The 25804-nt window shown below is 45.2% G+C and overlaps 4 non-coding genes and 2 pseudogenes across 4 annotated transcripts; all 6 read right to left on the bottom strand.

Moving 5' to 3' along the window:
* Positions 1 to 464: 464 nt before the first annotated feature.
* Positions 465 to 583, bottom strand: LOC122334765. The gene has a single exon (XR_006248807.1). It is a non-coding gene; the product is annotated as a 5S ribosomal RNA (ribosomal RNA).
* A 2733-nt stretch (positions 584 to 3316) lies between these two features.
* On the bottom strand, positions 3317 to 3434 carry LOC122334755. Its single transcript, XR_006248805.1, has one exon. It is a non-coding gene; the product is annotated as a 5S ribosomal RNA (ribosomal RNA).
* Positions 3435 to 4813: 1379 nt separating this feature from the next.
* LOC122334766 lies at positions 4814 to 4930 on the bottom strand (annotated as a pseudogene).
* Positions 4931 to 7657: 2727 nt separating this feature from the next.
* Positions 7658 to 7776, bottom strand: LOC122334769. The gene has a single exon (XR_006248808.1). It is a non-coding gene; the product is annotated as a 5S ribosomal RNA (ribosomal RNA).
* Positions 7777 to 11879: 4103 nt separating this feature from the next.
* Positions 11880 to 11999, bottom strand: LOC122334757 (annotated as a pseudogene).
* Positions 12000 to 12698: 699 nt separating this feature from the next.
* Positions 12699 to 12817, bottom strand: LOC122334754. Its single transcript, XR_006248804.1, has one exon. It is a non-coding gene; the product is annotated as a 5S ribosomal RNA (ribosomal RNA).
* Positions 12818 to 25804: the final 12987 nt, after the last annotated feature.

The following is a 25804-nucleotide window of genomic DNA, read 5'->3' as shown; positions in this document are numbered from 1 at the left end:
GCACCCCGAGAGGAAACAAATGGGGGCCTAATGTCGAAGGACTTAAAGCGCCGTGTTTGTAGGATTTCTTTAAACGAATAAATAATTAGCTCTTCGGTTGATTCTTGAATTTCTTAAATCATTTGTTTATTTATTTATTTTTTCCCCGGTGCAGTTTGCATTCAAGCGTTGGACTGACAAACAAGACTGGCAACCTCTCAAGTCGAAGAGAAGGGCCCGAGTTGCAAAGGAACGTGCAGCTCTAAAGAGGTCGCTGTAGAGAGAGAGAGAAGGTCTGTCTATCGCTTCCTGGAGGAGAAAGCAAGAATGACGACGTTGAGCTGTCCTCCGTCACAGCGACGGGCAGAAAGGCGGCACAGAGAAGGGCAAAGCAAAGCAGCAGCAAATGTAAAAGGGTAAAGGAGCGAGCCAAAAGAGTCGGCCCCCTGGAGAAGAGCGCTCGCTGACTGGTGAAGGAAAAGCAAAGCTTACAGCACCTGGTATTCCCAGGCGGTCTCCCATCCAAGTACTAACCAGGCCCGCCCCTGCTTAGCTTCCGAGATCGGACGAGATCGGGCGTGCTCAGGGTGGTATGGCCGTAAACAAAGCAGCTCGCGAATGCGAGCTATTTAAAGAAGGCACCGGCAGCAGGCCAAAGACGCACACCAGCTTTTCCACTCCACTCTTTCATGTCTTCTGCAACTCTTCGACATTGTCTGCCCGAGAAAAAGGCGCCCACTGCAAACTTGGCCGGAGCGCGGCGCTTACGCCGCCCTCACCACGCCAAAACAACACGTCCATTTCCCTTCTTTTTCACGCCTTCGTCCCTACATCAATGCCTTCCTTCCTTAATAAATCAACTCACTTTAATTCAGTTGGAAGACAAACATCGCTGACGCTGCGAGCCACACTGAGTGCAAGTAAACGCAAGTCTATTTCTCAACGATATCAAATTAATCAGGCACCTTTATTTACATTTCAACCATATCCTGTCAAAGCACTCAACGCTATACAATTCGGAGCACAGAGTGTCAGTAATGTACAACCACCACGATGAACACTCCATTTCCAGCTAAAGGCGATCAAAACACCCATCGACATGAACAAAGAAACGCTGCTCGAGCGATCACCTGGCAAACAAACTAAAACTTCTAAAAGTTCTTTCACACAAACAAAATTAAATAAAACCTTTGACACCTGTTTAGCAATCGTAAAAACTAAATAAATCAATAAAAACACCCACTGACATGAATAAAGAAACACCGCTCGAGTGATCACGTGTCAAACAAACTAAAAGTAAAAAAAAAAAACTAAAAACTACAACAAGTAAAATGAAATAAAAACGGAATCAATTATTAAACAATGCAAACATAGACCAATTGAGTTCAACGAATCGTTGATCCTGAAGACATGGATCAGCATGTTCAGGTCGTTTGATTAGGTCAGAGCTGAAATTTACAGGAGAGTGGATGTGGTGGATCTTATTTGAGGATTCCTGACGCAGAAAAGGCAAATACGGATTTTGTAGTCAGGCACCCCGAGAGGAAACAAATGGGGGCCTAATGTCGGGCGGACTTAAAGCGCAGGAAAATCAGACCATACTTATCAGAACACGCTACACAGATCCTCGCCCAGGCACTAGTCCTGAGCAGACTGGATTACTGCAACGCCTCCTTGCTGGCCTCCCAGCCTCTACAACCAGACCTCTTCAGATGGTCCAGAATGCAGCGGCTAGGTGGTCTTCAACGAACCAAGGAGGGCCCACGCTACACCCCTCTTCATTAGTTTACACTGGCTTCCTATAGATGCCCGCATCAAATTCAAATCCCTGATGCTGGCCTACAGGACAATCACAGGCTCCGCCTCTCTCGCACTTACACTCACTAATTGAATCATATGTTCCTCCAGGTGCCTACGCCTGCAAACGAAAGGCGCCTTGCAGTGCTTTCACAAAAAGGTGCAAAATCACTCTTGCGCACCTTCACCTGGTCTGTTCCTCGCTGGTGGAACGATCTGCCCATTACCACTAGGGCAGCAGAGTCACTAGCAGTCTTCAAAACCAACTCAAAACTCATCTTTTCGCTTGCACTTGACCCAACATTGATAGCACTCTCTTTCTTCTTCTTCTTCTCCTGCTCCTTCCTATCCTTTTATTGTTTAAAAAAAAAAAAAAAAAAAAAAAAAAAGCCTTGTGTCTGCAATGTTAGGTAAGACAAGACCCCACTCAAGAGCACTTATGCACTACTGCCCTTTGCTGATATTAATTTGTTTATATGCCTACTCTCATTTGTACGTCGCTTGGATAAAGGCGCCTGCTAAATGACTAAATGTAAATGTAAATGCAAAGCACTCAACGCTATACAATTCGAGCACAGAGTGTCAGTAATGTACAACCACCACGATGAACACTCCATTTCCAGCTAAAGGCGATCAAAACACCCATCGACATGAACAAAGAAACGCTGCTCGAGCGATCACCTGGCAAACAAACTAAAACTTCTAAAAGTTCTTTCACACGAACAAAATTAAATAAAACCTTTGACACCTGTTTAGCAATCGTAAAACTAAATAAATCAATAAAAACACCCACTGACATGAATAAAGAAACACCGCTCGGAGATGATCACGCAAACAAACAAACTAAAAGTAAAAAAACTAAAAACTACAACAAGTAAAATGAAATAAAACGGAATCAATTATTAAACAATGCAAACATAGACCAATTGAGTTCAACGAATCGTTGATCCTGAAGACATGGATCAGCATGTTCAGGTCGTTTGATTAGGGTCAGAGCTGAAATTTACAGGAGAGTGGATGTGGTGGATCTTATTTGAGGATTCCTGACGCAGGAAAAGGCAAATACGGATTTTGTAGTCAGGCACCCCGAGAGGAAACAAATGGGGGCCTAATGTCGAAGGACTTAAAGCGCCGTGTTTCAGGATTTCTTTAAACGAATAAATAATTAGCTCTTCGGTTGATTCTTGAATTTCTTAAATCATTTGTTTATTTATTTATTTTTTCCCGGTGCAGTTTGTATCTGCCGTTGGACTGACAAACAAGACTGGCAACCTCTCAAGTCGAAGAGAAGGGCCCGAGTTGTAAAGGAACGTGCAGCTCTAAAGAGGTCGCTGCAGAGAGAGAGAGAAGGTCTGTCTATCGCCCCTGGAGGAGAAAGCAAGAATGACGACGTTGAGCTGTCCTCCGTCACAGCGACGAAGCAGAAAGGCGGCACAGAGAAGGGCAAAGCAAAGCAGCAGCAAATGTAAAAGGGTAAAGGAGCGAGCCAAAAGAGTCGGCCCCTGGAGAAGAGCGCCGCTGACTGGTGAAGGAAAAGCAAAGCTTACAGCACCTGGTATTCCCAGGCGGTCTCCCATCCAAGTACTAACCAGGCCCGCCCCTGCTTAGCTTCCGAGATCGGACGAGATCGGGCGTGCTCAGGTGGTATGGCCGTAAGCGAAAGCAGCCCGCGAATGCGAGCTATTTAAAGAAGGCACCGCAGCAGGCCAAAGACGCACACCAGCTTTTCCACTCCACTCTTTCATGTCTTCTGCAACTCTTCGACATTGTCTGCCCGAGAAAAAGGCGCCCCACCGGCAAACTTGGCCGGAGCGCGGCGTTTACGCCGTCCTCACCACGCCAAAACAACACGCCCATTTCCCTTCTTTTCACGCCTTCGTCCCTACATCAATGCCTTCCTTCCTTAATAAATCAACTCACTTTAATTCAGTTGGAAGACAAACATCGCTGACGCTGCGAGCCACACTGAGTGCAAGTAAACGCAAGTCTATTTCTCAACGATATCAAATTAATCAGGCACCTTTATTTACATTTCAACCATATCCTGTCAAAGCACTCAACGCTATACAATTCGGAGCACAGAGTGTCAGTAATGTACAACCACCACGATGAACACTCCATTTCCAGCTAAAGGCGATCAAAACACCCATCGACATGAACAAAGAAACGCTGCTCGAGCGATCACCTGGCAAACAAACTAAAACTTCTAAAAGTTCTTTCACACGAACAAAATTAAATAAAACCTTTGACACCTGTTTAGCAATCGTAAAAACTAAATAAATCAATAAAAAACACCCACTGACATGAATAAAGAAACACCGTTCGGAGTGATCACGTGTCAAACAAACTAAAAGTTAAAAAAAAACTAAAAACTACAACAAGTAAAATGAAATAAAAACGGAATCAATTATTAAACAATGCAAACATAGACCAATTGAGTTCAACGAATCGCTGATCCTGAAGACATGGATCAGCATGTTCAGGTCGTTTGATTAGGTCAGAGCTGAAATTTACAGGAGAGTGGATGTGGTGGATCTTATTTGAGGATTCCTGACGCAGGAAAAGGCAAATACGGATTTTGTAGTCAGGCACCCCGAGAGGAAACAAATGGGGGCCTAATGTCGAAGGACTTAAAGCGCAGGAAAATCAGATTTACTTAAACGAATAAATAATTAGCTCTTCGGTTGATTCTTGAATTTCTTAAATCATTTGTTTATTTATTTATTTTTTCTCCTGCAGTTTGCCTCCAAGCCTCTGGACTGACAAACAAGACTGGCAACTCTCAGATGGTCCAGAATGGGCCGAGCTGCAAAGTGTGCAGCTCTAAAGAGGTCGCTGAAGAGAGAGAGAAGGTCTGTCTATCGCCCCTGGAGGAGAAGCAAGAATGACGACGTTGAGCTGTCCTCCGTCACAGCGATCAAAGCAAAAGGCGGCACAGAGAAGGGCAAAGCAAAGCAGCAGCAAATGTAAAAGGGTAAAGGAGCGAGCCAAAACAGTCGGCCCTGGAGAAGAGCGCTCGCTGACTGGTGAACGCTCTGCAAACAGCACCTGGTATTCCCAGGCGGTCTCCCATCCAAGTACTAACCAGGCCCGCCCCTGCTTAGCTTCCCGAGATCACGAGATCGGGCGTGCTCAGGGTGGTATGGCCGGAACGAAAGCAGCCCATTGCGAGCTATTTAAAGCAGGCACCGGCAGCAGGCCAAAGACGCACACAAGCTTTTCCACTCCACTCTTTTCATGTCTTCTGCAACTCTTCGACATTGTCTGCCCGAGAAAAAGGCTCTTCTCACTTCTTCTTCTCTTGCTCGGAGCGCTATCGTTTACGCCGCCCTCACCACGCCAAAACAACACGCCATTTCCCCTTCTTTTACGCCTAAGTCCCCACATCAATGCCTTCCTTCCTAATAAATCAACTCACATTAATTCAGTTGGAAGACAAACATCGCTGACGCTACGCCACACTGGAGTGCAAGTAAACGCAAGTCTATTTCTCAACGATATCAAATTAATCAGGCAATTTATTTACATTTCAACCATATCCTGTCAAAGCACTCAACGCTATACAATTCGGAGCACAGAGTGTCAGTAATGTACAACCACCACGATGAACACTCCATTTCCAGCTAAAGGCGATCAAAACACCCATCGACATGAACAAAGAAACGCTGCTCGAGCGATCACCTGGCAAACAAACTAAAACTTCTAAAAGTTCTTTCACACGAACAAAATTAAATAAAACCTTTGACACCTGTTTAGCAATCGTAAAACTAAATAAATCAATAAAAACACCCACTGACATGAATAAAGAAACACCGCTCGAGTGATCACGCGTCAAACAAACTAAAAGTAAAAAAACTAAAAACTACAACAAGTAAAATGAAATAAAACGGAATCAATTATTAAACAATGCAAACATAGACCAATTGAGTTCAACGAATCGTTGATCCTGAAGACATGGATCAGCATGTTCAGGTCGCTTGATTAGGTCAGAGCTGAAATTTACAGGAGAGTGGATGTGGTGGATCTTATTTGAGGATTCCTGACGAGGAAAAGGCAAATACGGATTTTGTAGTCAGGCACCCGAGAGGAAACAAATGGGGGCCTAATGTCGAAGGACTTAAAGCGGCAGGAAAATCAGACCATACTTATCAGAACACGCCACACAGATCCTCGTCCAGGCACTAGTCCTGAGCAGACTGGATTACTGCAACGCCTCTCCTTGCTGGCCTCCCAGCCTCTACAACCAGACCTCTTCAGATGGTCCAGAATGCAGCGGCTAGGGTGGTCTTCAACGAACCAAGGAGGGCCCACGTCACACCCTCTTCATTAGTTTACACTGGCTTCCTATAGATGCCCGTGATCAAATTCAAATCCCTGATGCTGGCCTACAGGACAAATCACAGGCTCCGCCTCCTCGTTTCTTACACTCACTAATTGAATCATATGTTCCTCCAGGTGCCTACGCTCTGCAAACGAAAGGCGCCTTGCAGTGCCTTCACAAAAAGGTGCAAAATCACTCTTGCAGACCTTCACCTGGTCTGTTCCTCGCTGGTGGAACGATCTGCCCATTACCACTAGGGCAGCAGAGTCACTAGCAGTCTTCAAAAACCAACTCAAAACTCATCTTTTCGTTTGCACTTGACCCAACATTGATAGCACTCTCTTCTTCTTCTTCTTCTCCTGCTCCTTCCTATCCTTTTATTGTTTAAAAAAAAAAAAAAAAAAAAAAAAGCCTTGTGTCTCGTTAGGTAAGACAAGACCCCACTCAAGAGCACTTATGCACTACTGCCCTTTGCTGATATTAATTTGCTTCTATATGCCTACCTCATTTGTACGTCGCTTTGGATAAAGGCGCCTGCTAAATGACTAAATGTAAATGTAAATGCAAAGCACTCAACGCTATACAATTGGAGCACAGAGTGTCAGTAATGTACAACCACCACGATGAACACTCCATTTCCAGCTAAAGGCGATCAAAACACCCATCGACATGAACAAAGAAACGCTGCTCGAGCGATCACCTGGCAAACAAACTAAAACTTCTAAAAGTTCTTTCACACGAACAAAATTAAATAAAACCTTTGACACCTGTTTAGCAATCGTAAAAACTAAATAAATCAATAAAAACACCCACTGACATGAATAAAGAAACACCGCTCGAGTGATCACGTGTCAAACAAACTAAAAGTAAAAAAACTAAAAACTACAACAAGTAAAATGAAATAAAAACGGAATCAATTATTAAACAATGCAAACATAGACCAATTGAGTTCAACGAATCGTTGATCCTGAAGACATGGATCAGCATGTTCAGGTCGCTTGATTAGGTCAGAGCTGAAATTTACAGGAGAGTGGATGTGGTGGATCTTATTTGAGGATTCCTGACGCAGGAAAAGGCAAATACGGATTTTGTAGTCAGGCACCCCGAGAGGAAACAAATGGGGGCCTAATGTCGAAGGACTTAAAGCGGCCGTGTTTCTAGGATTTCTTTAAACGAATAAATAATTAGCTCTTCGGTTGATTCTTGAATTTCTTAAATCATTTGTTTATTTATTTATTTTTTCCCCGTGCAGTTTGCATTCAAGCGTTGGACTGACAAACAAGACTGGCAACCTCTCAAGTCGAAGAGAAGGGCCCGAGTTGCAAAGGAACGTGCAGCTCTAAAGAGGTCGCTGAAGAGAGAGAGAGAAGGTCTGTCTATCGCTCCCTGGAGGAGAAAGCAAGAATGACGACGTTGAGCTGTCCTCCGTCACAGCGACGAAGCAGAAAGACGGCACAGAGAAGGGCAAAGCAAAGCAGCAGCAAATGTAAAAGGGTAAAGGAGCGAGCCAAAAGAGTCGGCCCTGGAGAAGAGCGCCGCTGACTGGTGAAGGAAAAGCAAAGCTTACAGCACCTGGTATTCCCAGGCAGTCTCCCAACCAAGTACTAACCAGGCCCGCCCCTGCTTAGCTTCCGAGATCGGACGAGATCGGGCGTGCTCAGGGTGGTATGGCCGTAAGCGAAAGCGGTCTGCGAATGCGAGCTATTTAAAGAAGGCACCGGAAGCAGGCCAAAGACGCACACAAGCTTTTCCACTCCACTCTTTTCATGTCTTCTGCAACTCTTCGACATTGTCTGCCCGAGAAAAAGGCGCCCCACCGGCAAACTTGGCCGGAGCGCGGCGTTTACGCCGCCCCTCACCACGCCAAAACAACACGTCCATTTCCCTTCTTTTTCACGCCTTCGTCCCTACATCAATTCCTTCCTTCCTTAATAAATCAACTCACATTAATTCAGTTGGAAGACAAACATCGCTGACGCTGCAAGCCACACTGAGTGCAAGTAAACGCAAGTCTATTTCTCAACGATATCAAATTAATCAGGCACCTTTATTTACATTTCAACCATATCCTGTCAAAGCACTCAACGCTATACAATTCGGAGCACAGAGTGTCAGTAATGTACAACCACCACGATGAACACTCCATTTCCAGCTAAAGGCGATCAAAACACCCATCGACATGAACAAAGAAACGTCGTTCGGAGCGATCACCTGGCAAACAAACTAAAACTTCTAAAAGTTCTTTCACACGAACAAAATTAAATAAAACCTTTGACACCTGTTTAGCAATCGTAAAACTAAATAAATCAATAAAAACACCCACTGACATGAATAAAGAAACACCGTTCGAGTGATCACGTGTCAAACAAACTAAAAGTAAAAAAACTAAAAACTACAACAAGTAAAATGAAATAAAACGGAATCAATTATTAAACAATGCAAACATAGACCAATTGAGTTCAACGAATCGTTGATCCTGAAGACATGGATCAGCATGTTCAGGTCGCTTGATTAGGGTCAGAGCTGAAATTTACAGGAGAGTGGATGTGGTGGATCTTATTTGAGGATTCCTGACGCAGGAAAAGGCAAATACGGATTTTGTAGTCAGGCACCCCGAGAGGAAACAAATGGGGGCCTAATGTCGAAGGACTTAAAGCGGCAGCAGGAAAATCAGACCATACTTATCAGAACACGCTACACAGATCCTCGTCCAGGCACTAGTCCTGAGCAGACTGGATTACTGCAACGCCTCCTTGCTGGCCTCCCAGCCTCTACAACCAGACCTCTTCAGATGGTCCAGAATGCAGCGGCTAGGGTGGTCTTCAACGAACCAAGGAGGGCCCACGCCACACCCTCTTCATTAGTTTACACTGGCTTCCTATAGATGCCCGCATCAAATTCAAATCCCTGATGCTGGCCTACAGGACAATCACAGGCTCCGCCTCCCTCGTACTTACACTCACTAATTGAATCATATGTTCCTCCAGGTGCCTACGCTCTGCAAACGAAAGGCGCCTTGCAGTGCTCTCACACAAAAGGTGCAAAATCACTCTTGCGCACCTTCACCTGGTCTGTTCCTCGCTGGTGGAACGATCTGCCCATTACCACTAGGGCAGCAGAGTCACTAGCAGTCTTCAAAAACCAACTCAAAACTCATCTTTTCGTTTGCACTTGACCCAACATTGATAGCACTCTCTTCTTCTTCTTCTTCTCCTGCTCCTTCCTATCCTTTTATTGTTTAAAAAAAAAAAAAAAAAAAAAAAAAAAAAAAAAAAATAGCCTTGTGTCTGCGTTAGGTAAGACAAGACCCCACTCAAGAGCACTTATGCACTACTGCCCTTTGCTGATATTAATTTGCTTCTATATGCCTACCTCATTTGTACGTCGCTTTGGATAAAGGCTGCTAAATGACTAAATGTAAATGTAAATGCAAAGCACTCAACGCTATACAATTCGGAGCACAGAGTGTCAGTAATGTACAACCACCACGATGAACACTCCATTTCCAGCTAAAGGCGATCAAAACACCCATCGACATGAACAAAGAAACGCTGCTCGGAGCGATCACCTGGCAAACAAACTAAAACTTCTAAAAGTTCTTTCACACGAACAAAATTAAATAAAACCTTTGACACCTGTTTAGCAATCGTAAAAACTAAATAAATCAATAAAAAACACCCACTGACATGAATAAAGAAACACCGCTCGAGTGATCACGTGTCAAACAAACTAAAAGTAAAAAAACTAAAAACTACAACAAGTAAAATGAAATAAAAACGGAATCAATTATTAAACAATGCAAACATAGACCAATTGAGTTCAACGAATCGTTGATCCTGAAGACATGGATCAGCATGTTCAGGTCGTTTGATTAGGGTCAGAGCTGAAATTTACAGGAGAGTGGATGTGGTGGATCTTATTTGAGGATTCCTGACGCAGGAAAAGGCAAATACGGATTTTGTAGTCAGGCACCCCGAGAGGAAACAAATGGGGGCCTAATGTCGAAGGACTTAAAGCGGCAGGAAAATCAGACCATACTTATCAGAACACGCTACACAGATCCTCGCCCAGGCACTAGTCCTGAGCAGACTGGATTACTGCAACGCCTCTCTTGCTGGCCTCCCAGCCTCTACAACCAGACCTCTTCAGATGGTCCAGAATGCAGCGGCTAGGGTGGTCTTCAACGAACCAAGGAGGGCCCACGCCACACCCTCTTCATTAGTTTACACTGGCTTCCTATAGATGCCCGCATCAAATTCAAATCCCTGATGCTGGCCTACAGGACAATCACAGGCTCCGCTCCTCGTACTTACACTCACTAATTGAATCATATGTTCCTCCAGGTGCCTACGCTCTGCAAACGAAAGGCGCCTTGCAGTGCCTTCACAAAAAGGTGCAAAATCACTCTTGCGCACCTTCACCTGGTCTGTTCCTCGCTGGTGGAACGAGCTGCCCATTACCACTAGGGCAGCAGAGTCACTAGCAGTCTTCAAAAACCAACTCAAAACTCATCTTTTTCGTTTGCACTTGACCCAACATTGATAGCACTCTCTTCTTCTTCTTCTTCTCCTGCTCCTTCCTATCCTTTTATTGTTTAAAAAAAAAAAAAAAAAAAAAAAAAAAAAAAAAAGCCTTGTGTCTGCGTTAGGTAAGACAAGACCCCACTCAAGAGCACTTATGCACTACTGCCCTTTTGCTGATATTAATTTGCTTCTATATGCCTACCTCATTTGTACGTCGCTTTGGATAAAGGCGTCTGCTAAATGACTAAATGTAAATGTAAATGCAAAGCACTCAACGCTATACAATTCGGAGCACAGAGTGTCAGTAATGTACAACCACCACGATGAACACTCCATTTCCAGCTAAAGGCGATCAAAACACCCATCGACATGAACAAAGAAACGCTGCTCGAGCGATCACCTGGCAAACAAACTAAAACTTCTAAAAGTTCTTTCACACGAACAAAATTAAATAAAACCTTTGACACCTGTTTAGCAATCGTAAAAACTAAATAAATCAATAAAAAACACCCACTGACATGAATAAAGAAACACCGTTCGGAGTGATCACGTGTCAAACAAACTAAAAGTAAAAAAACTAAAAACTACAACAAGTAAAATGAAATAAAAACGGAATCAATTATTAAACAATGCAAACATAGACCAATTGAGTTCAACGAATCGTTGATCCTGAAGACATGGATCAGCATGTTCAGGTCGTTTGATTAGGGTCAGAGCTGAAATTTACAGGAGAGTGGATGTGGTGGATCTTATTTGAGGATTCCTGACGCAGGAAAAGGCAAATACGGATTTTGTAGTCAGGCACCCCGAGAGGAAACAAATGGGGGCCTAATGTCGAAGGACTTAAAGCGGCGTGCCTAGGATTTCTTTAAACGAATAAATAATTAGCTCTTCGGTTGATTCTTGAATTTCTTAAATCATTTGTTTATTTATTTATTTTTCCCCGTGCAGTTTGCATTCAAGCGGTTGGACTGACAAACAAAACTGGCAACCTCTCAAGTCGAAGAGAAGGGCCCGAGTTGCAAGGAACGTGCAGCTCTAAAGAGGTCGCTGAAGAGAGAGAGAGAAGGTCTGTCTATCGCTCCCTGGAGGAGAAAGCAAGAATGACGACGTTGAGCTGTCCTCCGTCACAGCGACGAAGCAGAAAGGCGGCACAGAGAAGGGCAAAGCAAAGCAGCAGCAAATGTAAAGGGTAAAGGAGCGAGCCAAAAGAGTCGGCCCCTGGAGAAGAGCGCCGCTGACTGGTGAAGGAAAAGCAAAGCTTACAGCACCTGGTATTCCCAGGCGGTCTCCCATCCAAGTACTAACCAGGCCGCCCCTGCTTAGCTTCCGAGATCGGACGAGATCGGGCGTGCTCAGAAGGTGGTATGGCCGTAAGCCGTGGCGAGCTATTTAAAGAAGCGGAGCAATCCGAAGAAGGCAGGCAGGCCAAGCTATTTAAAGAAGGCACCAGTGGTGACCAATTGAGTTCAACGAGATCGTTGATCCTGAAGACATGGATCAGCATGTTCAGGTCGTTTGATTAGGTCAGAGCTGAAATTTACAGGAGAGTGGATGTGGTGGATCTTATTTGAGGATTCCTGACGCAGGAAAAGGCAAATACGGATTTTGTAGTCAGGCACCCCGAGAGGAAACAAATGGGGGCCTAATGTCGAAGGACTTAAAGCGGCCGTGCCTAGGATTTCTTTAAACGAATAAATAATTAGCTCTTCGGTTGATTCTTGAATTTCTTAAATCATTTGTTTATTTATTTATTTTTTCCCCGGTGCAGTTTGCATTCAAGCGTTGGACTGACAAACAAGACTGGCAACCTCTCAAGTCGAAGAGAAGGGCCCGAGTTGCAAGGAACGTGCAGCTCTAAAGAGGTCGCTGAAGAGAGAGAGAGAGAGTCTGTCTATCGCTCCCTGGAGGAGAAAGCAAGAATGACGACGTTGAGCTGTCCTCCGTCACAGCGACGGCAGAAAGGCGGCACAGAGAAGGGCAAAGCAAAGCAGCAGCAAATGTAAAAGGGTAAAGGAGCGAGCCAAAAGAGTCGGCCCTGGAGAAGAGCGCTCGCTGACTGGTGAAGGAAAAGCAAAAGCTTACAGCACCTGGTATTCCCAGGCGGTCTCCCATCCAAGTACTAACCAGGCCCGCCCCTGCTTAGCTTCCGAGATCGGACGAGATCGGGCGTGCTCAGGGTGGTATGGCCGTAAGCGAAAGCAGCCCGCGAATGCGAGCTATTTAAAGAAGGCACCGGCAGCAGGCCAAAGACGCACACCAGCTTTTCCACTCCACTCTTTTCATGTCTTCTGCAACTCTTCGACATTGTCTGCCCGAGAAAAAGGTGCCCCACCGCAAACTTGGCCGGAGCGCGGCGTTTACGCCGCCCCTCACCACGCCAAAACAACACGTCCATTTCCCCTTCTTTTTCACGCCTTCGTCCCTACATCAATTCCTTCCTTGTGTTTGGAAAATCTTTGTTGTTTCCCTCTCAGGTTCAGGTCTGTCAATGATGAGACTTACTTTTAAACCTAAAAATCTTAATTAGTTTAATAAAGTCAGAATAATTCAGACTGAGCTCAGGATATAGATCAACAGCATTAAAGGCATGCAGGGCAGTCCTGTATGCTCACACTACATTTCACACAATAGTTATATTCTTGTGCTTGCCTCTTCCTCCCACTCAGGGTGTCCTTCACAGAACCAGGTGCAGTTGTTTCTTCTCGACCAGTAGATGGGCTCAGCAGTCTCCATATCTTGTTTCTGTAGATAAGACATTTTGCACAGCACATACACATAATATCAAGTAGAAAAACTCAGAGCCTTTATGAGGCCTGGGTACAGTGCTTCTCATTGAGTAAAACCTGTAAAACATAAATCTTTAAAACATAAATCAACTCAAATTAATTCAGTTGGAAGACTAACATCGCTGTTGCTGCGAGCCACACTGAGTGCAAGTGAACGGAAGTGTATTTCTCAAAGATATCAAATTAATCAGGCACCTTTATTTACATTTCAACGATATCCTGTCAAAGCACTCAACGGTATACAATTCGGAGCACAGAGTGTCAGTAATGTACAACGACCACGATGAACACTCCATTTCCAGCTAAAGGCGATAAAAACACCCATTGACATAAACAAAGAAACGCCGTTCGGAGCGATCACGTGGCAAACAAACTAAAACTTCTAAAAGTTCTTTGACACGAACAAAATTAAATAAAATCTTTGACACGTGTTCTTAAATAGTAAAAACTACTCCCAGCTCAACGTGATCACTCCAAACTGTGTTTCATTGTTCATGTAAACGGGAGTTTTTAATCGACTTTATTTGAAATGGATTGTTCAACGTGGTCGCTGTGCAATACTGATACCCTGTTCTCCGAACTACTAAGCGAATAAGATCAAATAAAGTCCACCACATCCACTCTCCTGTAAATGGAGAGAGAAAAGGTTTGTCGGTCTGACACAGAGTGTCAGTAATATACAACGACCACGTTAAACAGTCCATTTCCAGCTAAAGGCGATAAAACACCTGTGAGGGACCGAGAGGTCAAGAAAAGGAACACCCAGGTTTACACACACAAAAAAATGGGTCTTTATTTACCCAAATCAAATAAGTCAAACTTGTCGCAACCAAAACAAGTGAAAACAACCAAACAAGAACTCACACAGGGTAAGCTGGCCAATTACAACTCCCCAAATAAACAAAACGCACAGCTTATAAAAGGAAAAGATATAGGCCCATTACAACACAAAAAGGGGAGACACAAAAAAGTTAAATTACATTAAACACAAAAATAAATGACAACATCAAACAATACAATTCAAAATTAATACTAAAAGAAACACTAAATAGATAACTACAATTCAAAACCCCCAAACAATTAATTAAAAATCCTCAATTCTCTGTTTCCATTCCACCTTAGCCAATGGTACATCCAGGCGGAACCAATAAACAATTCCCTTGTTCCCGCCAGGACTCCAATTTCCCAAGTATTGCAACTCTCCCGTCTGCGGCTAGCCAGGCCGGTAACTTAAACTCAGAATAGAAAACAAATATTAATAACAAAATACAATGCAATCCATCTGTGTGCACTCCAAATGAACCGCGATTGTGAATGAAAGTGATGAAAAAGGGTATGCAAACCAAAATAAAGTAATAATTGTTTAACAGATGCGTGTTGTGTATTGTTACTATAAACGTGATTAAGAAAATAAACCAAACAAAGAATGGAAATGATAACCTTAAATCTATATGAAATGTATAAAAGAAACTGAGTGAGCTTTGGCTACCTTAATGATCTTGTGCGGCCACATCTCGGGCTGCATCCCCTTCAAGGATCGCACTGGTACAGCGAGAGAGGTAATCAGCTGTAACGCTTGGCTTTACCAGGCACATGTTTGATCTTGAACCGAAAGGGCTTCATGGCCAGGTACCATCTTGTGATCCTTCCATTAGTATCCTTCATTTTGTCTAGCCACTTCAATGCTTTGTGATCGGTCTCCAAAATAAACTCACGGCTAAGCAGATAATATCCAGGGAATCCAGGGCCCACTTTACTGCCAAGCACTCCTTTTCCACAATCGAATAACGAACTTCTCTTGGGAACAGGTTGTGACTGATAAAAGCTACTGGACGCCGATTCTCTGATAGTCCCTGCAGTAAAACTGCTCCTATGCCCTCTCAGAAGCATCAGTTTGCACGATGAAGGGTTGACTAAAGTCAGGATTATGAAGAACAGTATCAGTTGTCAAAGCTGTTTGGATATCCCGAAAGCTTCTAAACTCTCCTCCGTCCACTGTAGCCGATTCGATGATGTGCCCCTACCATGTCTGTTAAAGGAGCAGCTCTAGTAGAAAAATTTGGGATAAAGCGATGGTAAAATCCAGCCATTCCTAAGAAAGATCGCAAGTTCTTACGTGTTTGGGGCTGTGACGAGCGCCCCGAACCGCCATCAGCGCGCCCTGAAACCAACGAGGAGCACCTGGCCACACTCGTCACAGGCTGATCGGACCCAGCTGCTCCCCATTACCTGCGCAGCATAAGAAGACCACGCAACATGCCACATGGAGGAAGATTGTCTCCATGAATGCTGAGCCTAACTCCTCTTCTCTTGTTCCCGCAGAGAGCAGCATATGACCGGTCAGCCTGCACAAGCACAGCACGGATCCACTGCACCAGGAGGGATAAACGAAAGAAAGAGAGCACCTCAGCACCAACCCACCCCGCTAGCCTCACTTGCACCTGTATTTCACCCGTGGTTTGCACAATAAATCCACCCTCCTTTCTTCACCCGTCCACACTGGTGGAGAATGCGGACAGTTGTGTGAAGAAACACCAGCCAGTAAACTCGCCTTCACCCCGTTCTTTTTTTTTTTTTTCTCTTTTTGTCTCCCATTTAGTTTCTCACGTGGCGTAGCACTCCTCCCCATAATGGAAGAACTGCTACAGCGGCTCACCGAGGTCAGCGTCCGTCAGCAGCAAATAGCGGAGCACCTGGCGACCCAATAGAGCAAATCGGAGCAGGAGCTCCTCGCTTTTACGGTCCGCTGTCGCTCAACAAATACCGCTGCCCGATCCCCGCGCGCCTGCCACCAAGCTATTACCCAAAATGTCAGCCCACGACGACCCAGAGGCTTTTCTTCAGATGTTTGAGACGACGACCAATACAAAAGGGTGGCACCCCGATGAGTGGGCACGAGTGCTGGCTCCCCTTTTAACCGGTGAAGCCCAGCGGGCTTACTTTTCTCTCTCTGGCGAAGCGGCGGAAAGCTATCCGGAGGTGCGAAGAGAGATTCTTGCGCGGCTGGGACTTTCCCGATATCAGCCGCGCAACAATTCCACAGCTGGGAATACAACCTCGCCTCCCAGCACGAGCACAAGCCGCGGAGCTCTCGCCTCGCGCAACATTTTTGCGCTTAGACGGAACCCGCCAGCGAGTCAGGTGACAGAACGGGTCGCCGTTGACCGGTTTCTCCGAGCTCCTCGCCACACCGACAGGCGGTAAGGATGAGGAACCCCACAACGACCATGGAGCTCGTCGAGGCAGTGGAGCTGGCGGACGCAGCCCAACATCGGGAGCCGGGGGAGCGAGCGCCGCTGCCTTTTCCCTGGAGGGTGGTCAAGGAGCGACCAGTCAGCAGGCCAGCGGTTCCTCTGCACGCGCGATGAGCCAATGCCGACGGAAGACCCGTCCGCCCCAGCCATGCCTGGCTGGCAGGCTGCATCGCTCACCACGAACCACCCAAAGGAGCCCCCAAGGTTTAGGTAAAAGTGAACGGCAAGCCCTTCCGAGCCCTCCTAGACTCCAGTAGCACAGTCACCCTGGTGCGAGCGAACCTCCTGGCCCCGCGGGGAGAAAAAAAGATTTACATCCCCATCACCTGCGTGCACAGGGACACCCGGCAAGTCCCGCTCGGCGGGTCAACCTTTCGGCGGGCGGTACCTGGCCCTGGAAGTTGGAGTGGATCTCCCGGTCCCGGTGTTGCTAGGAAGGGACTGGCCAGGGTTCGATCGCCTGCTTGGAGCCGCCACCCAGCCTGTCAGCCCCAGAGGAAACCGCCTCCGACGGAGACCAGCCCGCAAACCGCAGGATCATCCCGTGTTGCTGGCCTCGGACAGCGGGAGAGATGGTGAGTCCCCCTCCCATCCTTGATGTCTTTTAGCAGGTTTTGGGAGGAGGCTCCTTCGCAAAAGCCCAGAAAGAGGATGATCGACTCAAGCACTGTTGGCCTCAAGTGCGAATCATCGAAGGACGAGAAGTGCGACCTGGGCCCCATCCTCTCCCGCACTTCATCGTCATAAACGGCCTGTTGTACTGTGACGCCCAGCGGAGGGGGGAGGAGAAAATGCTCCTAGTAGTTCCAAAATCGAAGACCGAGGCAATCCTGGAACTGGCCCACTCACCCGATGGCAGGACACCTCGGGACAGCTAACACTGCTCAGCGCATCCGTGACCGCTTCCACTGGCCCGGCCTCGATGCTGAAGTCAAGCGGTTCTGTCAAGCTTGCCCCACATGTCAGTTGACGGCTCCTCGAACTCCTCCCCCCAGTCCACTCATTCCGCTGCCCATCATCGACGCGTGCTTCTTCGAGCGCATCGGATGGACCTTGTCGGGCCACTGCCAAAGTCCGCCCGGGACATGAACATGTGCTGGTCATAGTCGACTATGCCACCCGCTACCCTGAAGCCGCCCTCTACGGAAGGCCACGCGCGAAGACCATCGCCAAGGAACTGTTTCTGTTCTTCAGCTGGGTTGGCCTCCCAGCCGAGATCCTGACCGACCAGGGTACCCCCTTCATTTCCCGGCTAATGGCTGACCTCTGCCGGTGACGGAGTTTTCCTTCAGTGTTCTTTTTATAATTTCTATACATTTATGAGTTAACTACATGTTACTTTTGTGCCCTTCTTAAACAGAATGGTGTCTGCTGTTGGAAGATTGCATGTGAAGGCAGTGGGGCTAGGTTGCGTAAGGAAGGTAGTGGGGTCTGCAAAACATACATCAGACTTGAATAAAGTTTTTTCCTGACACCTAAAATCCTGCTGTACGAGTCTCTTTGCTCAAGAAGTGAATTGGCTCCAAATCAACAATAACTTTCCACAACATAATTTGGCGCCCAACGTGGGGGCAGGACAGAGGTTTTGAGAAGAAGAAGAGACAAAAAGACGATTGCCAAGGAGGGTCAGGAGGCTGACTACACAAACTCGGCTGGCGCCAGAAAAATAAAAGGTAAGCAGTTTTTGCTTATATGCCTCTTTGTGTAGTCTGCTGATTAACCAACCTATGGTAATTATAAAGAACCTCTCCTGCATGGAACCCAAAATACACAAAAATGTATATATAAATGGATTTTAGGTGTCAGGAAAAGGAGCAGTCATTTTGTTTTGTTTATTGGTTTAGTTATGTTTTGTTTAGCTTGTTATTTTAGTTTGTTTTAAAGTTATTTTCAGTTTAGATATTTTAATTTTGAGTGAATGCATTGCAATGGACACTATTGGCTGATGAGTGAGGGCTGAGAAAAAGGCAGTTCACTTACAGTTAATAGTGTGTGTGTGTGTGTGTGTGTGTGTGTGTGTAGGGGCGATGGAAGCTCTGGGGATTCTAGGGCTATCATGAAAAGTCCCTAAAAAGCCTGCAGCGTGCTGTTTTTTTACTATGAGGGTAGTGGAAGAGCGAGCAGAACTGACAGGTCACTCGTAAGGAGTGTTTATGTTGTTTTTAGTTTGCGCGCCTGCAGGTATCAAGACCTGAAAGGGGTGTGGAAAAGGTCCTAATTAGGTTAAAGTCCTCTTGTCGGGCAGAAAAAGTCCTATGTTAAAGGGAGGTGTTGGTCAGATAATTCTAGAACTCATAATGAGAGATAGAGAAACACAAAACAGTAGAAATGCAGCAATTCAACATAACAGGAAATAGCTGACCCTCAGAAAGGTAACGAAAGAAGAAAACAAAACTGATAATAAAGTGACCATGACAATATTTGAAAAGTAGTGTATAGGGCAGTTTTAGTGCCGGATATATCGATGCTGAAGATTAACAATAGGTAAAAATCCTGCAGCGCCTGTCTTTATTTTTGGCTGGCCTTGTCTTATATGTTGTATGTTATGCGCTTGCTAAAAGTTGAGTGAGAACTGTTGAAAGTGTGTTGTGGAAAAAATTTCTCCAGGAAGGGTCAGGGAGAGATTGAAGTTGTGTGTGTGTGCAGTGAGAGCTGGTTATGGAACTGGCGGGTGGTGTGTAAATGAGAGTGGGTATAACTTCTGTCAGTGAGACCAATTGCATCAATAAAAAAAAAAAAAAAAAGGAAAAATAATAATAATGTAATAATAAAATAAAACAATAGAAATAAAGAAGAAGTAAAGAAAACAGAGAAATAAGAACAAGATTTGATTAAAGGGAAATTGAGTGGTTGGATCACTTGAGAGAAGTTATATGATGTGCTGTGGGATAATATGTGAATGAATTTAAAGTGTGTGTGAAGTTTTATATTATGTGATGAAATAAATAAAATTTTGTACTTGTTTCACCAAAAGAGCTCTTGGTGCAAGCAAATTACAAAAATGCAAATTGATAAATAAAAAAAAAAAAAAACAGAGAAATAATAAAATAAAAGGGAATATTATAATATAAGGGTGTGGTGTGGAAGGAAAAAGAAGGAGTGAAGGGTGTCACAGGGTGTTGAGAGAGACTAGAAAAGAAAAAGAAGGTAGAGAAAGAAGGAAAGAGTAGAGTGCTGTAATGGATGAGGAGGGAATGAAATGATTGTTGACCTATGTGTATATGTATATGTGTATATGTACATGTATATATGTGTGTATGTGTATATGTACATGTATATATGTGTGTATGTATATATGTACATGTATATATATATGTGTATGTGTATATGTACATGTATATATATATATATATATATATATATGTATATATATATATATATATATATATATATATATATATATATATATATATATATATATATATATATATATATATATATATATATATATATATATATATAGATATAGATAGTAGTGTGAGTCAAACGGTATTTGGATTAATTGGAAATTTGAAACATACACTGGAAGTTTAATATGTATTATTATTTTGCTTAATTCTGTATGTTCCTTATTTGAAATCAGGTGGCTGCACCGAATAAGAGGAGCTGATACAGTAAAAACTATCTAACTGTTGGCAGGACTTCCTATGTGGTGCAAAAGCCATTGAAGAGCTGAACACAAGGGGCAAGTGAAAATTTGATGCTTGTTATTTTGGAAAAATTGTATTTTATAGGAAAAAAATTAAGAAGAAATAGTAATGAATTAGATTTAATGTTAGTAAATCAAGAAATTAATTTAAAATAAGAACATAATAGGTGCAGAGTGATAAAGAAATGCAGAGTGGAAAGGTATAGAAAGTCAAGAGCAAAGGAAAGGAAAAAAGGAGGGGAGAGTGAGAAGGAAGTTAGGCAAAGTAAGGGGGGTTGACCTGTGACATTGGAGCAGGTTCTTGTGACGGAGCGTTTGCAGAAGGAGGGAGATAGAGAAACGGGGGAGTTATAACTTACTTGGTGGTGACTTTTCATTTTGACTGAGGAAATAATTAAGATTAGAAAGTTTAGTAAAATAAATTGAATAATAGATAAATAAAAAGGACAGTGAAGAAGTTATTATTGGAATAGTATTGAAATAGAGTGGTGATTGAAGATTGAATAGATTTAACTGATAATTGAATAGAATAGATAATAGAATAGATAATATCTATTGAATAGAATTGAATAGATAATAATAGATAGTTGATCACAAATTTGAGATTTAAGTATATGACAAAGTACTTGATTTTAATTGGTGATTAATTGTTGCTTTATTTTTTATTTGAATTTTTATTTGAATTCTGGGTTGAAGTTTTGACATCTAAAAAAAAATGGCATCCTATGAGAAAGGAACCCTGTAGAAGTGATTGGTCTTCAGCAACCTTTATGCAAAGATATAATACGTCGCATATCAAAAAAATGGGAGAAGCGAAAAATATCTAAACACAAAGTGGCCTGCAAAAGGAACATTTAATGTGATGGTGTGTAGGGGGATGGAAGGATTGATTAAAAATCACAAATCCAATGACAAATCAAAGAAAAGAGAAGAAAAGAAAGAAAGAGAATTGGAATTTTGAATTTGTTCAAAGGTTATGGAATAAAGTTAATTAAACAGGAAAGACAGGAAAAACACACGAAAGAGATGAAGAAAACCCTCCACCTTATGACCCATTGTGGAGTAACCAAAAACAAATGGCTCTCAGAAAAGTCCAGTTTAAAGGCAAGATAGAAATCAACGACAAGATAGAGAAGGAGGGAAGCACAGACAAACGTGCACAAGACTGGAAACAACCTGAATGGAAAGAGAATCGAGAGGAAACTCCAACATGTTCGTACAGGGAAAGAAAGACAGCAGGTGAGGAACTAGAGAAAATCCAGAAGGAGATCCAAGCTTGATGACCCTCTTCAGAAATGCCATAGTAGAAGACATGCCTACAGTGGTTAAAGAAAAGCTGGAAGACGTAGTGGGACTCAACTCCAAACCACAGAAAGAGTTCTGTGATTATGTGGCACATGAAGTGGACCAATACAGGAAAGATGAAATGAAGCAGAAGAACCAAGAACGAGCTCCTAAGAAACCTGAACCACCTTCAACTAGAGGAGTTAACGAGCAAGAAGAAAAAAAAATTCAAGCTCCTGTTAGAGAACAAACCCAAGCTAATACGATGGCACCGGTGACGGTGGCAGCTCCAGCTATTCAACAAGCTATGATAACACCATCAGGGCAACCAACAACAAGACAAGCAAGTAATGGACATGATGGAACGACACCCAGCACAGCAGCTGCTCTTACTGTAATATATTTAAAACTAGACCAACAAAACAAAAGAGGATGGACAAGATCCTTGGGAAGGGAAGAGGACAGCAAGTGTATAATCAACGCAGTATGAATGGACCACCTGGAGTGTGTTGGGGGTGTGGACAACCAGGACATTTGAGAAGAGAATGTCCAGCCATCCCAAGACAAGTACAAAAAGCCTAAAGACAAGGACCTGTCAACCCATGGCGAGGCCCTGCACAAGGATATTAGGGATGCCCAGAGGATCCCAGGGGGAGGTATCAGCTTCCAACAATATCATGTGATGCTGATCAAGAACCAATGCTGCAAGTCCAAATTGAAGGAAAGACCACTTCTGTCCTTCTTGACACCGGCGCAGCCTTCTCCTGTCTAAGAACAAAGTATGCAGCTCACCTCCCCAAGTCTGGTCAATATGCTAAGACAGTAGGATTTTCGAATATCACAGCTAATACCATTGACAGTATGGTAAAGAACAGTAAAGAACAAGGAAATCAAAATTCCTCTTCTGATATCAGAACATACACCAGTGAATCTTCTTGGACGCGATGCCATCTGTAAAATGAACTTGAAAATTTGGTGTTCTCCAGATGGAATCTACATTGAGAGTGAAGGAACCAAACAACTAACAGTGAGACAACTTCCACGCAATCATGGACAAGAAGTAAATGTCTACTGGCTAGGAGACATAAAAGAGGAAGTAAGGAAAGTCACTGACAAGTGGGGAAAATATGTAACAGTCCAGTTACAAGAACCAAGACATCCAAACACCGAATTCCATTGTACAATGGCTTATGATCCCACTCAGGATGCAAGCTTCGAAGAGCTATGGTAAACACAAAATAAAAAACACAAAATAAGAAAGTAGCGCTACAGTCAACAAGCATTGTAGTAGGACCAGATGGAGCAGCTCTAAAAGTAGAGAAAAATTAGTTCATAGGAAAGTTGTTTCAAATTGTAAGGAGGAGGCGGAAGCCGATTGCGATTCCATGTGCGGATGTTTATTGGAAACACACACACAGATGAGGATGGTCAAAAAACAAGCAAGGGTTGGCAACAGTAATATCAGTCCGAAGGCAAACATACACAAAGGGAAATCCGTGGCAAAGTCGAATGGAGGCAATGGTCAATATCAAAGTTCAGTAGTAATCGGTTACCGTGAATAAACAAGGATGATCCGTGAAGCCGTGAGTCGATGAAGCAAGCAAAAGGTCATACACAATAGTAGTCAGTAGAACAATGGTAAACGCCAGTAAGGCAGACAGGCTGGCAATATTTCGCCTGAGCACATGGTGCTCTCACGCTTAAATAGCCCTAACCCGAAGTAGTAGCAGAGGGCGCGCTCGGGTCAGTACTCGGGAGAGGGCCTCTCTGCTGGCTGGATGTTACATAACCCCTCAAGGAGCGACTCCTGAGCTCTTTGTGGACGCCCTCGTGGGCGCCTGTGGTTGTGGTTGGTCCTGGTGAATCTCGTGGTTGGTTTCGTGGGCGTCCCCGTGGTCGTGGTTGGTCCTGGGCAGAATCTCGTGGTTGATTTTTATCGGCGTCCCCGTGGTCGTGGTTGGTCCTGGGCAGTTTCTCGTGATTGGTTTCGTGGACGTCCCCGTGGTCGTGGTTGGTCCTGGGCAGTTTCTCGTGATTGGTTTCGTGGACGTCCCCGTGGTCGTGGTTGGTCCTGGGCAGTTTCGTGATTGGTTTCGTGGACGTCCCCGTGGTCGTGGTTGGTCCTTGGTGACGCCGACAGAGGGAGGAGCCATGGAGGGGGAACGGCCTTCGACTCCATGGGACCGACCGATGGCGGCGGGCCGGTGGTCGAGGAGACTGAGGCGGAGGCGGAGAGCCAAAGAGCCAGGGTGACACTGAGGCGCTGGAGGTCCTAGGCGACACCGCGGGCTTCGGCGACTGATGCGGAGACGGGGGACGAGAAGGACGCGGCGAAGCCAGAGCGACAGAGGACTGAGGTGGAGCCGGGGGGAGGGAGGAGCCTGACAGAGCCGGAGGGATGGAGGGACGAGGCGGCTGGAGGAGGGAATCCTGAGGCGACGGATGGTCGACGACCACCAAGGCGAGCCGAAAGACGATGCGGAGCCTGGTGGAGCTGGTGGACTGACGGAGCACGGTGGAGAGGAGGAGCTAGAAGCCCAGGGGAGCCGGGTGGGTCCACAAGCCGAGGTGGAGTCTGGGACTCGGAGGCAGGACGATGAAGCGAGGATCCTTCAGCCACAGCGGCGATGGAGACTGGCAGACCCATGGCGAGCCCAGCTGGAGGGCAGAGGATGAGTGCAGGGGCTGCTGGGATCCATCGCCGGCGCGTGGGCAAGGGTGGGAGGGTGGGATAATTTGAGGCGCGCCACGAGGCGCGGGCACTGGAGGCTTGGCACGAGGCGCGGGCACTGGAGGCTTGGCACGCAGGCGCGGGCACTGGAGGCTTGGCACGAGGCGCGGGCACTGGAGGCTTGGCACGAGGCGCCGGGCTCTGGGCAGGCGGCCATCTTGGGAAGCGGCTCTGGGCAGACGGCCATCTTGGGAAGCGGCTCTGGGCAGACGGCCATCTTGGGAAGCGGCTCTGGGCAGACGGCCATCTTGGGAAGCGGCTCTGGGCAGGCGGCCATCTTGGGAAGCGTGCTCTGGGCAGGCGGCCATCTTGGGAAGCGGCTCTGGGCAGACGGCCATCTTGGGAAGCGGCTCTGGGCAGGTGGCCATCTTGGGAAGCGGCGCTGGGGAAGAAGGCGCCATCTTGGGCATCGGCTCTAGGAAGAAGGCGAAGTCTGCTGGAGAAGACGTAATAGGTGGTAGATTCCGGTGTACCGGGTGAGGTGTTCGCTCGCTGACTGCAGTTGATTCAATTGGGACTGGTAACCTTTCAATAGCTCCTCCTGGTATGTCCTCACTTGTTGCACGTGTGTTACATCCGCTGGAGTCTGGTTAGGCGGTGGCGTATTCTGTAAGGAGGAGGCGGAAGCCGATTGCAATTCCATGTGCGGATGTTTATTGGAAACACACACACAGATGAGGATGGTCAAAAACAAGCAAGGGTTGGCAACAGTAATATCAGTCCGGAAGGCAAAAGATACACAAAGGGAAATCCGTGGGCAAAGTCGAATGGAGGCAATGGTCAATATCAAAGTTCAGTAGTAATCGTTACCGTAATAAACAAGGATGATCCGTGAAGCCGTGAGTCGTCCATGAAGCAAGCAAAAGGTCATACACAATAGTAGTCAGTAGAACAATGGTAAACGCCAGTAAGGCAGACAGGCTGGCAATACTTTCGCCTGAGCACATGGTGCCTCTACGCTTAAATAGCCCTAACTCGGAAGTAGTAGCAGAGGGCGCTGCTCGGTCAGTACTCGGGAGAGGCTCTCTGCTGGCTGGATGTTACACAAATGCCAGAAAAGGTACCTCCACATAGCCCTATACTACAGTAAGGGAAAGTGTTCTCAAGATGTAGAAAACATGATGAAAGAAGCTGAAAAATGTGAATGGAAAAGCACTGAAAATCCATTCATTTTTGAATCTTCAGACAAGACATACTTAAAAATCATGTGTGACATACCTTTGACTGCAGTTCCCAAGCTGATAGTAGTGACAAAAAGAACAGACTAGAAATAGTTCCCAAGATGAATGAAATAGTGAGAGAAAATGGAAGAGAAAGTGCCAAATGAGTTATGGGCTAAACATGAAACTGATGTAGGGTTAGTTAAAACTCAGCAAATCCTATAAAAGTAACAGTAAAGCCAAATGTCACACTGCCCAGGTGGATGCAATATCTTTTGAAAAAAGAGGCAGTAGATGGAATAAGACCAACGATTGAG

Source organism: Puntigrus tetrazona, unplaced genomic scaffold (genome assembly GCF_018831695.1).
Source record: "Puntigrus tetrazona isolate hp1 unplaced genomic scaffold, ASM1883169v1 S000000642, whole genome shotgun sequence".
Classification (NCBI taxonomy): domain Eukaryota; kingdom Metazoa; phylum Chordata; class Actinopteri; order Cypriniformes; family Cyprinidae; genus Puntigrus; species Puntigrus tetrazona.
This window is presented reverse-complemented; position numbering and strand designations above follow the sequence as displayed.